A 14,935-nucleotide genomic window follows, 5' to 3' on the forward strand; every position below is an offset into this window, starting at 1 on the left:
AGGATAAGTTCATTAGAGGTACCAGCCTCAGAAATTGCAGCCCAAATAAATGCTTCACAGAGTTCAAGTAACAGACACATCTCAACATCAACTGTTCAGAGGAGACTGTGTGAATCAGGCCTTCATGGTCGAATTGCTGCAAAGAAACCACGACTAAAGGACACCAATGAAAAGAAGAGACTTGCTTGGGTCAAGAAATATGAGCAATGGACATTAGACTGGTGAAAATTTGTCCTTTGGTCTGGGAGTCCATATTGGAGATTTTTGGTTCCAACCGCAGTGTCTTTGTGAGACGCGGTGTGGGTGAACGGATGATCTCCGCATGTGTGGTTCCCACCGTAAAGCATGAAATAGGAGGTGTTATGGTGTCGGGGTTCTTTGCTGGTAACACTGTCTCTGATTTATTTAGAATTCAAGGCACACTTAACCAGCATGGTTACCACAGCATTCTGCAGCGATACACTATACCTTCAGGTTTGGGCTTAATGGGACTATCATATGTTTTTCAACAGGACAATGACCCAACACACCTCCAGACGGTGTAAAGGCTATTTTACCAAGAGGCAGAGTGATGGAGTGCTGCATCAGATGACCTGGCTTCCACAGTCCCCCGACCTCAACGAAATTGAGATGGTTTGGGATGAGTCGGACTGCCGAGTTAAGGAAAAGCAGTCAACAAATGCTCAGTATATGTGGGAACTCCTTCAAGCCTGTTGGAAAAGCATTCCAGGTGAAGATGGTTGAGAGAATGCCGAGAGTGTGCAAAGCTTTCGTCAAGGCAAAGGGTGGCTATTTGAAGGATCTCAAATAAAAAATATATTTTGATTTGTTTAACACTTTTTTGGTTACTACATGATTCCATATGTGTGACTTCATAGTTTTGATGTCTTCACTGTTATTCTAAAATCTAAAAAATAGTAAAAAATAAAGAAAAAACCTCATCGTTATAGTGTAATTCATGTATTGTTTAGTGTTTAGTGCTTTCACACTTTCCTTAAAAGTCGATCTTTCAAGACAACATTGTGTTGCGATACACACAACAGTGTATCTTCTCAGTTTCTTCACTAACTCCTTTTCCAATGTCATCTGCTATCAAGGATCCCCCTGCTACACCAGAAACCAGCTTGCTACATGCTTTCCATATCAGCAGTGTAGACTGGAGCTCTACTTGTGGCTACTGCCCTCTACTGCAATTTCAGTCATGTGGTCATTCTGAATGTAAATTGATCAATTCACTTCAGAAATAAATGTTGACCAAAGTTCATAATTATATTGTACAATTTACACATTTACCACAAAATATTGGTAAGTAGATGAAAAACACGACACAAAACCCCAATGGAAGAAATACTTAGCAAAGTATGTGGTATTACCTGAGGGAGACATAACTCTTGACACACTCATTGTCAAATAAATGTCAGTTTTGACTGCTTGATTACAAGTCAACTAACTGCATAGTTTTTACCTCAGATTTTTTTATTTTTTTATTGTCTGTTTAAAATAATTTTGTTTTTAGAAATGCATTTCTGAAATCTTTTTTTGTGTCTGTTGATTGTGAAGTGTTTGGAATACTTACAGTATCTATCACTCTAAAAAAAAAAGTATTTGCCATGAAAGACGTGTGCTTTTGAGTCTTCGTCATGTCGATCGCCAAAGCATTTTAAATCATTCAAATCTGTCCTGCTGTGATTGTGCACCAGACATGATCCAAGTACCTTTTTACCTTTTAGATTACATGGGCAGGAGGGACCAAATACTAGACTCAGCACGCCTACTCTGAGACGCTTTATGAATACAAGCCCTGGTCCTGAGTCATATGGCCATTAACCTGGTTCCATCCACACGTTAGTCAGCAGCTGCAGGACTGGTCATGTGGTAACAATATGTGGTGGTGGGACTGACTGGAGAGGAAGTTGGAGGAGGAAGCTGTTTGGTTTGTTGCCTAGAGGAGCTGGGGGGAAGAATGTTTATCCTGTCCACTGGCTTTGATCTTATACAGTTAATAACTTCCTGCAGAGTATACAGTACGTGCACTGTGGCATTGCCCTCTGCAGTGTGTGTGTGTGTGTGTGTGTGTGTGTGTGTGTGTGTGTGTGTGTGTGTGTGTGTGTGTGTGTGTGTGTGTGTAGTTTTTGAGGACTACCGAGCCTGTCTCCTTCCTCTCTGAATTGCTCGATGTCCGAGAGAGATAAGAGAGGACCAATGACCAGATGAGGTCATTGGTTGGAAGCGTCCGTTGTCTGGGTCAGAATCTAAGAGCTGTTCCTGAATCTATTCATCCATTTGTAGATTAATGGAGGACAACCCCAATAGAAGGGGTTGATGAAGTATTCATGGCACTTGATTAAGTATTCATGGTATGGAATCAAGTAAGGGTGCCTTGGAGGGTGCCTTGGTGAACACCTCTTTATTGCCCAAGAAAATGTTCCTCGATGCTTAGAGGGGGTGAGGTGCAGACAGGTCACTAACAACGTGTGAAAACACTGAGTGTGAACAGAGACTGGCACAGACACACAAACCAACACATGCACGTGCACAGTCTCATTTCTCAGTACATATTCATTTTCCAGTAGAGGTTTTGGGATAAGTTTAAGTGGGAACACCTTATCTCAGTACACCGTGTGAAAGGACCCAACCTGAAGGTCAATAATAATCCATTTCGCAGGATTTGGACAGGAGTAATGTTATTAATTTATTCAATATTCCAAAAATATATAGTGTAGTCATTTTCACACATAAAATGTCAATCAAATGTATCATTTGAACACTTGAAATGGTGAAGCTTTTAACATGAATTACCTAACCATACTCTCCCCCTTGCGTTTCAAGCCAAAGTATACACCAAGTTATTATATATTTTTGTCATATCACTCAAGTGCTATATGCATCTCTAAGATAATAAATACTTAGTAACTACTGGCAACCGTTGCTTTTTATTTTTACCTACAGTACATTTATCTGCAGATTTACTGTAATGTGAGGAGTGGTTAGATATTGCAATGGTTCATTTATGTATTTTGTAACGTGTGTTTGCCTGCGTGTGAAGTGATGCGGGTACAGCAAACTTGTGAAGTCAGATAGGTTCAAGTAGTTAAGCAGGCAGAAAGATACAGGCTGCAACTTTGAGGAGGACAGCGAAACGGTAGGAACATGCTCATTTATATCAACGGGTCTTTGTGCTACTTTTTGCTGATGGGTCCAACACTGCACCACTGCAGCAGATCGTTGTCTCCTCTTGTGTTAATGGATAGTGGGATATGAAGGGATTCTCTGTGGCACTCGTCCTCCCCATGGTCCAAATATCTGAGAGTTAGTCCAGTGTTACTGTTGAGACCTACAGCACCAGTGGGTTGTGTTACCCTGCTAACTTCTTGTTTTGAGATGTTCCTTGACGCGTTTTATTCGTTTTGTTTTTAGTTTAATAGAATGTCACACCATCAAAATATGTTTAGGGAACAACTAGTTAACAAATCACACAATTTCACATATTTCCCTTCGTGCTTTTGCGTCAACAAAATATATGCAGTGGCTTTTGTAGTGGCTTTTGTGATTGTATTCACACCCCTTGACATTTTCCCACATTTTGAATGTAAAATGTAAAATTAAGTTGAGATTTGTTTTGTCATTGGCCTACACACAATACCCCATAATGTCAAAGTCAAATTATGTTTTCAAAATGTAATCAAATGTATTCAAAATGAAAAGCTGAAATGTATTGAGTCAATAACTATTCAACTCCTTTGTTAGGGCAAGCCTAAATAAGCTCAGGAGTAAAAGTTTGCTTAACAAGTCACATAATAAGATGCATAGACTCACTCTGTGTGCAATAATAGTGTTTAACATGATTTTTGAATGACAACCTCATCTCTGTACCCTACACATACAATTATCTGTAAAGTCCCTCAGTCGAGCAGTGAATTTTAAACACAGATTCAACCAAAATGACCAGGGAGGATTTCCAATGCCTTGCAAAGAAAGGCACCTATTGGTAGATGGGTTAAAAAGCAGACATTGAAAATCCCAATGAGCAAGGTGAAGTTATTAACAATACTTTGGATGGTGTATCAATACACAGAGTCACTACAAAGATACAGGCGTCCTTCCTATCTCAGTTGCCGGAGAGGAAGGAAACCGCTCAGGGATTTCACTGAGGCCAATGGTGACTTTAAAACAGTTACAGAGTTTAATGGCTGTGATAGGAGAAAAATGAGGATGGGTCGACAACATTGTAGTTACTCCACAATACTAACCCAATTGGCAGAGTGAAAAGATGGAAGCCTGTATATAATTGTTATTTTGTACTGGCTTCCATCTTTTTACTCTGTCAATTTTCACTCTGCATCCTATTTGCTTTAAGGCACTAAAGTAAAACTGCAAAAAGAATTGCAAAAAACTTTGCTTCATATCCTGAATACAAAAGTGTTATGTTTGGGGAAAATACAATACAACACATTGCTGAGTAGCACTCTTCATGTTTTCAAGCATGGTGGTGGCTGCATCATGTTATGAGTATGCTTGTCATCGGCAAACCAGGGAGTGTTTTAGGATGAAAAGAAGCGGAATGGAGCTAAGTACAATACAGGCTAAATCCTAGAGGAAAACTTTGTTCAGTCTGCTTCCCAACAGACATTGAGAGATAAATTCACCTTTCAGCAAGACAATAACCTAAAACTCAAGGCCAAATATACACTGGAGTTGCTTAACAAGAAGACATTGAATGTTCCTGAGTGGCCTACAGTTTTGACTTAAATCGTCTTGAAAATCTAAAGACTTGAAAATGGCTGTCTAGCAATGATCAACAACAAACTTGACAGAGCTTGAATAATTTTTTAAAGAATAATGTGGAAGTATTGTGCAATCCAGGTGTGCAAAGCTCTTAGACACTTACCCAGAAAGACTCACAGCTGTAATCACTGACAAATGTGATTGTAACATGTATTGACACAGAGGTAGAATACTCTAATAGTGTTGTATTTCTCAGAAATGTTTTACGAATATAAAAACAAAAACAATGAAAATTAAACTATTTGAATCCCAATTTGTACACAACAAAATGTCAAAAAAGTCAAGGGGTGTGAATACTTTCGGAAGGCACTGTACAGTGCATTCGAAAAGTATTCAGACCCCTTGACTTTATCCACATTTTGTTATGTTACAGCCTTATTCTAAAATGGATTCCATTTTTTTGTTTTTCTTTATCAATCTACACGCAATACCCCATAATGACAAGGCAATTTTGGGGGGAAAATGTATAAACTAAAGTACTTTGTTGAAGCAGCTTTGGCAACGATTACAGCCTTTGGTATACTTGGGTATGACGCTACAAGCTTGGCACAACTGCATTTGGTGAGTTTCTCCCATTCTTCTCTGCAGATTCTCTCAAGCTCTGTCAGATTGGATGGAGACAGTCGCTGCAGAGCTATTTTCAGGTCTCTCCAGAGCTGTTCGATCGGGTTCAAGACCGGGTTCTGGCTGGGCCACTCAAGGACATTCAGAGACTTTTCCCCGAAGCCACTCCTACGTTTTTGTGTGCTTAGGGTCATTGTCCTGTTGGACAAGTCTGAGGTCCTGAGCGCTCTGGACCAGGTTTTCATCAAGGATCTCTCTGTATTTTGCTCCGTTCATCTTTCCCTCGATCCTGACTAGTCTCGCAGTCCCTGCCACTGAAAACCATCCCCACAGCATGATGCTGCCACCACCATCCTTCATCGTAAGCCTGGTGCCTGGTTTCCTCCAGACGTGACGCTTGGCATTCAGGCCAAAGAGTTCAATCTTGGTTTCATCAGACCAGAGAATTCTGTTTCTCATGATCTGACAGTATTTAGGTGCCTTTTGGCAAACTCCAAGCGGGCTGTCATGTTTCTTTCACTGAGGAGTGGCTTCCGTCTGGCAACTCTACCATAAAGGCCTGATTGGTGGAGTGCTACAGAGATGGTTGTCCTTCTGAAAGGTTCTCTTATCTCCACAGAGGAACTCTAGAGCTCTGTCAGAATGACCATCGGGTTCTTGGTCACCTTCCTGACCAAGGCCCTTCTCCCCTGATTGCTCACTTTGGCCGGGAGGCCAGCTCTAGGAAGAGTCTTGTGTGTAGATTATGTGCAAACTGTATGTCTGAATAGTTATGTAAATAAGGTATTCCTGTTTTTTTAATTTTTTTTTGCTAAAAACCTGTTTCGCTTTGTTATTATGGGTTATTGTGTGTAGATTGATGAGTATTTAAAATGAGGCTTTAAAGTAACAAAATGTGGAAAAAGTCAAGGGGGTCTGAATACTTTCCGATATATATATATATAATATATATATATATATATATATGTGTGTGTGTGTGTGTGTGTGCATGCCAGGTCAGGCCCTCCCTGAAGTGTTACAGCTGCATTGCCCAGGAAGGGAATTTGTGCAACCTGTATGTCCAGAGGTGTGTCGATGAGGATGTGTGTGTGAGGGCCTGACCTATGTCTTCCGCTGGTGACTACCACACACACAAACAGAACATGATTTTCTTTTTTATGAAATAAATATATTTTTTTCATTCTTTCTTCAAACAAGCTGATCAGAAAATTATATAAGAAAGCAGACTGTGACAAACTCCTGTCTAATGACTATGTATCTTGCACCTGTTGTGAGACCAACGTCTGTAATTGAGTGATCAATCAGAAAGAGAGTTTATCTCTGTTGAATAAGATCAACCAATGAGAGTTTAAGAATTAGGGCGATCCGAATTTTAAAAAAAATGGAAATACAGCTTCCTGTTGTATGATTTCTCCACAGATTTGCTAGACTAAAGAGCAACTGAAAATAGATGGGTTTTCAATACACTTTCCTGCAGTTGGCTGGGGGGGGGGCTCAGGTGTTTCTGACCTCTGACCCCACAGCTTGTAAATGGGTAATGGGCCACTTGGAGAAGCAAGGGAGGTGGAGGGGAGTCAATAGTGATGCCCAAGCCCATACCAAAAACACAATACGTGTGTAATGTAGGACGGTCTACACAAAAACACACACACAGACATACAGGAGGATTACAGCCGACAGATGGACAGACGAACGAACGGACGGACAGACGGACATGTACAAAATACACCCACCCACACACATAAAGTGCACACCCCTATATAAGTAGTATGCATGATGTATAAAATTTGACAACAGTTGTGATATCTTCATGAACATTACACAGTGAGACTTGTTAACTGAAAAAAAAACATATTTTGAAAAGGGAAGAAGCCAGTAACTCAACACAACAAGGATAACCTTCTGCTGAATCCAATCCCTCACAACCACTCCTCTAGAATCTGACAAAGTGACAAATGATTAATGCTCAATTTATGTGTGGAGAATTCACAGCAACAGTGGACAATCATGTTCAATGAGAATTTGTGGAAAAATATTATGCTGGCTCAAGAGTGACATCTAGTGGTCAATGTGTATGTGTGTGTGTGTGATTTTTTTATTTCTCCTTTATTTAACCAGGTAGGCCAGTTGAGAACAAGTTCTCATTTACAACTGCGACCTGGCCAAGATAAAGCCAAGCAGTGCAACAAAAACATCAACACAGAGTTACACATGGGATAAACAAACGTACAGTCAATAACACAATATAAAAATCTATATACAGTGTGTGCAAATGTAGCAAGATTAGGGAGGGAAGGCAATAAATAGATCATCGTGGCGAAATAATTACAATTTAGCATCAACACTGGAGTGAAAGATGTACAGATGATGATGTGCAAGTAGAGATACTGGGATGCAAAAGAGCAAAAATAAATAACAATATGGGGATGATGTAGTTGGGTAAGCTATTTACAGATGGGCTGTGTACAGGTGCAGTGAACTGTAAGTTGCTCTGACAGCTGATTGTTACGGCTTTCTTCCGTCGAAGGAGAGTCGGACCAAAATGCAGCGTGGTTAGTTCGAGACATGTTTAATGAAAACGAATACGAACAATACAAAACAACAAACGGAAAAAGTGAAAGCCTAATACAGCCTGTCTGGTGACAACTAACACAGAGACAGGAACAATCACCCACAAACACACAGTGAAACCCAGGCTACCTAAATATGGTTCCCAATCAGAGACAACGAGAATCACCTGACTCTGATTGAGAACCGCCTCAGGCAGCCATAGACTATGCTGGACACCCCTACTAGCCACAATCCCAAAACCTACGAAAAACCCCCATACATAAACACAACACAAAATAAACCCATGTCACACCCTGGCCTGACCAAATAAATATAGAAAACACAAAATACTAAGACCAGGGCGTGACACTGATGCTTAAAGTTAAAGTTAGTGAGGGAGATATGTCTCCAGCTTCAGTGATTGTTTTCAATTCGTTCCAGTCATTGGCAGCAGAGAACTGGATGGAAAGGCGGCCAAATAGGAGTTGACTTTGGGGATGACCAGTGAAATATACCTGCTGGAGCGCGTGCTATGGGCGGGTGTTGCTATGGTGACCAGTGAGCTGAGATAAGGCAGGGCTTTACCTAGCAAAGACTTATAGATGACCTGGAGCCAGTGGGTTTGGCAACAAATATGAAGCGAGGGCCAGCCAACGAGAGCCAGCCAACGAGAGCATACAGGTCGCAGTGGGGGGTAGTATATGGGGCTTTGGTGACAAAACAGATTGCACTGTGATAGACTACATCCAATTTGCTGAGTAGAGTGTTGGAGGCTATTTTGTAAATGACATCGCTGAAGTCAAGGATTGGTAGGATAGTCAGTTTTACGAGGGTATGTTTAGCAATATGAGTGAAGGAGGCTTCGTTGTGAAATAGGAAGCCGATTCTAGATTTCATTTTGGATTGGAGATGCTTAATGTGAGTCTGGAAGGAGAGTTTACAGTCTAGCCAGACACCAAGGTATTTGTAGTTGTCCTTTGTAGTTGTCCACATATTCTAAGTCAGAACCGTCCAGAGTAGTGATGCTAGTCGGGCGGGCGGGTGCGGGCAGCGATTGGTTGAAGAGCATGCAGATGTAAAAGAGCTCAGATGTAAAAATGTAATGTCCAACATTTCGACAGGCAAGCTGTCTTCATCAGCGTATAATCACAAACACTGCAGGGTCACTCATTTATAGTGTCAAAAGACACACACACACACACACACACACACACACACACACAGGTGTCTGTAATCATGGCCAAGTATGGCCTAATATCATTGGTTAATTCTCAAATATTAAAATGACATAAAGAACAACATACAAAAAGCAGATGGATAGCATACGATCATAGATTCAATGTTGAATACATAAGCCTACAAACAATTACAATGACAAAGTCACAATAATCACAAGAATGGCTTCGTATGCTATCCATTTGTTTTTTAGGTCATTTTAATATTTGATAATTAACCAATGATATTAGGTCATACTTGGCCATGATTACTGACACCTGTGTGTGTGTCTTTTGACACTATATAAACAAGTCACCCTGCAGTGTTTGATTATACCCTGATGAAGACAGCTTGCCTGTTGAAACGTTGGACATTACATTTTTACATCTGAGCTCTTAGAGTGTGCGGCTCTCCTTAATTTTCAAGTTTTCCGCTAGAATGTCTCCCCTTTGAAGAGGGGGATGACCGCGGCAGCTTTCCAATCTTTAGGGAGTGTGTGTGTGTGTGTGTGTGTGGCACTGCCGTTGTATATAAACACACCTCACACTCATTATGTGACTTGGGAAAAAAACACACACTGCTAGAGACTGGTGGAATGTTCTGGATACACAGAGATAAAAGCAACACCAATAAAGGGAAAACCAATGTAACTATCACTGTGCCTTTTTTGTTTACACAAAGTCAGAGATGTGTTTTCCAGAAAACAGTGATATGTCTCTTTGACGATTTGCAACATTGCGAGATAGAAAGGTATTCACCTTTTCTTTGGTTAAGACGCTCTCTCTGCTTTTATATCTACGACACGTTTCACTTACTGTGACTGTAATATGAGCTTGTCGTATCGAGAGCTACCTTAAGTATCTAGCTACGTACCTGAACTATAAACCATAAACATCTAAGGAAAGAGCAGGAATAACTGTAAAAAGACCTGTAAACAACATGGGCTCAGGCTACATATTATATCACACTGGGTATCATAGCTGGAGAGCACATATCAGCAGACAGGAGAAAACACTATTCCAGTCAGCTGTCTGTGCCAGTACCACACCCATAGCTCACCATATTAAAAGGAAAACCTAAATAAGCCCACAGAAAACACACGCATGTCAGTGCCGAACCCCACTCGGCAGATTGCATTGGATCCTCCTATGAAAACTGTTCTACTACACCCAGTATTTCTCCTCGAGAGGCCTTCTCTTTGTGAAACAGGTCTAACTAAAGCTATCATATTATGGTTATGACAATGGGGTACATTGATACGTCTTCTATGCACTGTAAAGAGTTTACTTTGGATTACAGTGTTTCTACCATAACATCTCTGTCATCCCCATTACATATGGTCTATTACTCCTCCTATAACTTTGTCAACCCCATAACATGTGTCTTAGTGTCTCTACCATTACCGTCTCTCTGTCACCCTCATAACATGTGTCTTAGTGTCTCTACCATTACCGTCTCTCTGTGTCACCCCCATAACATGTGTCTTAGTGTCTCTACCATTACCGTCTCTCTGTGTCACCCCCATAACGTGTCTTAGTGTCTCTACCATTACCGTCTCTCTGTGTCACCCCCATAACACATATCTCGGTCCCTCTCATTACGTGTCCCCCATTAGTGTATCCTGCGTAAGGTCTCTCTCAGTGTCTCCTATGTAACGTCCCTCTCAGTGTCACCCCCATAACATCTCAGTGTCTCCTGTGTCTCTACATATTCCACAGTTGTCAGTCTCCTCTGTCCATATCACCTTGCTCAGTATCACCCCTAAAAAACATCTGTTTATGAGGCCATACTGTAAGACCCTTTATGTCTATTCTGGTAGGAGATTCCCTCCAGACAGTCTACCACAGTAAGAGGTAGGTACTCAGTGTGTGTCGACACATGCCCTCACCCCATCATTTCCCTCCGTTGTATTTTTCTCCTAATTGCTGTAAACACCCTGCGACAGCGTGACCAAACCATGGATGTGCTGTGCAGACTGGAAGTTGTTTGATCATCACACACCAAAGTGGAACGTGCTAGCTACCGGACAATCACGCTGACCTCACCTTGCCTTAGTGTGTGTGTGTGTGTTCTGAAAGGTGAACAGAGACAAACATCTGATCTGAAGTGCAGAGAGAGAGAGAGGAAGAAGGTGGGGGCAGAGTCTCCACTCCAACAGAAGACAGACAAGAGAAAGAAGATGTGCTGATTCATCCTAAGATGGATGTCCCTCTGGTCTTGTGAACCTCCAGGCAGACCTAGCTCCTGAGCGTCTATGGTCCCCTCTCCTCATCCCCAATCCTGTAACCTTAACCATTGGGGGATAAAAAGCCAATCTGATCGTGGATCAGATCCTGTGGGCCATCTGAAGGTCAGGAGGGGGACATGTATAGACAGTCGTGTGTGTGTGTGTGTGTGTGTGTGTGTGTGTGTGTGTGTGTGTGTGTGTGTGTGTGTGTGTGTGTTAGGGACGGATTCTGCTCGCATGGAGGTCATATACTAAACTACACTTTTGATCAGGCAATATTTTGGGTTTCTGGGAAAATACAGAAGTTACACAAATGTGAGCTACAAGTCATGAGAAAAAAATTGAACAAAACATAAATAATGGCATTTTACAGAATCAGTACTGGTCGGGATAGTTTAAAAGAATGTATGTACATTTAATTTGATCTATTCTTTTCTCCAAAATACTTTTCTCGAGGAAAGCTACCAATACCAAAACCTTGATGTGAAAAAAAGTACCTTTCTATGTTCAAAAAATATTGAATTGTGGAAAAACAGGACTGTTCTACTACATTGATTATATGCTCTGGTCTGCTGTTGTTTCAGAGAAAACAAGACAAGCTTACCACAGGGAATAACAAAACAAGACACTATGATCTCACTCCTGTCAGTGTGGCCCACAGCCTAGTCATCACTATGTTCTATACAGTCAACCTTTATGCAACTGACTACACCTCCATGTCTGATTCTTTCCATTGCCTGTAGATAGCAACACAATTCAGTCAACACCCCTGACTATTGTTTACTCAGAATCCCAGACAGAATAAATCTTCAAACATAGTCAGGAAAAAAAGATCCCAAAAATGGAGGGAGGTGGGTAGCCATGGTGACTGGATTGTGCTGTTCCCACAGGCTGTCTCCTTAGTTCTCTGGTTTTTGGGTGTGGCCTGTTTTGGACGTTATCCTCACATTTAGAAGAGTTTGTATAAGGGGTTACATATTCTCTGATCTAGAGAAGAAATACAGAGATAGAGAGAGAGAGAGAGAGAGAGAAACACAGAACGAGAGAAACAGATAGAGAGAAACACATAAAGAGAGGGAGAGAGAGAAAATCCCAAATGCCAGAATGTAGAAGCTCCAGCTTTACAGCTGACCATAAGAAAAGTCTCACCCATGTAGTCATATTTTCTTAGGTTGTTGGGTTTCTACTAGACCACGAGACAAAATCTCACCCGCAGATGAGGGTCAATTTTCAGGCTGTTGTTTAAAAAAAAAAACATTATTGCTTTTACATACTGAATTTACTGTGTGAATAAATACATAAAGTTAGTTTTGACATTGCAAATACAGACTGCATAACAAACACAAGGGACAAAAGTGGACTTTGATCGCGATGCAAAACATTTGAAACGTATAAGGACATTGGGCTTTCTGAAATACATCCCACAATTGACACTCCTGAAGTGACGTCTGTGCGTAAAGGCACTACTGCTTGCATCTGCGTGTCAATAGAGCTCGCCAGTTTGTAGTCTTACAACCCGGAAATTAGTCATTCAGCTATCCCTAAGTGCAAAAAGAGAGAATAGTGTTTAGGAATAATCACCGAAAATGAGGTCTGAGATTAACACAGGTTTAGTAGATTTTAGCAGTCAGTTAACATGACCTTGGTATGCTTTTTTCTAACATAAAAAATATTATCTCATGGAACAAAACATAAGATCTCCTAAACCTGGGTTTACCACATACCTTATTTTTGGCGTTTTCCGAAAATCCTACAAAAACACCATTCATTTTTTCCATAGGCTTTGTCCATGGCGCAGTTTTAGTGCCTACAAAAATACGCCATTACTATTTATCACTTTCGCAACGCAAAAACGCCCCTCTCCTGCGAGAAGCGCATTCGGGATTTCCGTGTTTACGTTATGAAACCGTGTGCAGGCTCTAAAATGTTGACGGCGGCGACTCGAAGTCGTTTTACGCGAGAGCAAACAAGAATATTATTGCGTGAAGTCCATGCACGGCGATATTCTATTTATGGTACACCGACAAAACCGTTCAGAGTTTCCAATGCTCGGTCAGCCTGGGAGCAAGTAGCAGAGCGAGTGAGCGCCACTACCGTTGGGCTTCAGAAAACAGCCAACCAGTGCAGGAAGCGAATTAATGATCTTAAACGGAGACAAGGAATAAGAATATTTGAAAACAGATTGCCAAAACCAGTCTCTAACCTTACAGACAACAACTCTATTTCCTCAATTAAAATTGAGCATGCAGGTAGAGTACAGTAATGATTACATTTAGGCAAATTAGGCCTACCATTTTCTATACTAGGAATTGCAGGCTATAAATAGGGAAATCATGTAGATATTTGTTGATTACTTACTATGTTGGCTGCATTTTCCACATTTATAAAGTAGTATTGTGTGCAAGCAAACTACTTAAAAAAAAAGATGTGTTGATTTGAGATTGCACCATGCTGGTTGAGTGTAAATGGGTGAGCTATGTGATTGGGGGATAAAATGATACATCATGGTTTGATTTTTCTATTCCAGAGCATCAAATTGGAGATGGCCTTGATATCAAAGCAGAGACAGCTGGTCCATCCCAGGCTGGAACACCACAACATCTTCCCCAACCTGATCCAACCCAGGCCTCTTCATTCCAAGCCCCTCAGGTCAGCTCACCGCAGATGAACCAATCTCAGGGACTGGGTCAGGGACAGCTCCTCAGAGCTCACATCCCGCTGATAAACTTCCAGCCCCTTATCCACGTCCAGCCCGCTTCCCAGGATTTCACAGTCCTCTGCCAGGTGCACCAGGCGGGCTACGCCATGCTACACAAGGAGATCATGGACACTAAAAACCGTATGGAGGAAATGCTGCATCCTGTGTTGTCCTCCATCAGCCACAGCCTGGAGAGACTTGCTAGTGCTGTTGAAAGGCTGTCCGATCCTAGGGAGTCACCACTACAGACTGTCACTCCCATCACAATGCCTCTCCAACACAGACTGAATGGACCGTCATACACTGATTCCACAGGAGTACATCCTTTGTGATGTTTGCTGGTTTCTTGCAATGTTGACGACTGTTTACTTCTGTTTTAACAATACAATTTCCTACAAGTATTTCAAGAAAAAAAATATAAAAAATCATTAACCAAAAAATATGAACTATGGTATGCTATCGAATGTATGGTGTGTTCGTTGTTGCATGTATTTATTAGAATGCTTTCATAAGAGTGATTAAATGTAGTCTATATAATTCAATCAAACCTGCTGTATTCACACAGTAGCGTTTTCCAAATGCATTGACTGGTTTTACTGTAGCCTATAAAAACCTACAATTATTTAGCCTACTAGACAGTAGACCCCTCAAAGGGAGACTTTGCTTTCACTTTTCAGAAGGAGAAGTGTATGTGTGTGGGGTAAAGTTTGTAAATCTGTAGAGAATTGCTTATGGTTTTGGAAGGCAATGTGCAGACCATGATTTAATGATGAAATCTTTCAATCTGTTTCTAAATGTTTTTTGGGGAATAAATATGCTGTGAACCACAGTATCATAAATGTAACCTATCACTTACTCAACGAGAAAATCTATTACGATTTATCTATAGGTCTAAT

General features: G+C 41.1%; 1 long non-coding RNA gene across 1 annotated transcript; it reads left to right on the top strand.

Annotated features, from left to right (window-relative positions):
* Positions 1-13,210: 13,210 nt before the first annotated feature.
* LOC112258437 lies at positions 13,211-14,883 on the top strand. The gene is made up of 2 exons (XR_002954753.2): positions 13,211-13,590; positions 13,869-14,883. It is a non-coding gene; the product is annotated as an uncharacterized LOC112258437 (long non-coding RNA).
* Positions 14,884-14,935: the final 52 nt, after the last annotated feature.

Source organism: Oncorhynchus tshawytscha, linkage group LG09 (assembly GCF_018296145.1).
Source record: "Oncorhynchus tshawytscha isolate Ot180627B linkage group LG09, Otsh_v2.0, whole genome shotgun sequence".
In the NCBI taxonomy this organism is placed as follows: Eukaryota; Metazoa; Chordata; class Actinopteri; order Salmoniformes; family Salmonidae; genus Oncorhynchus; species Oncorhynchus tshawytscha.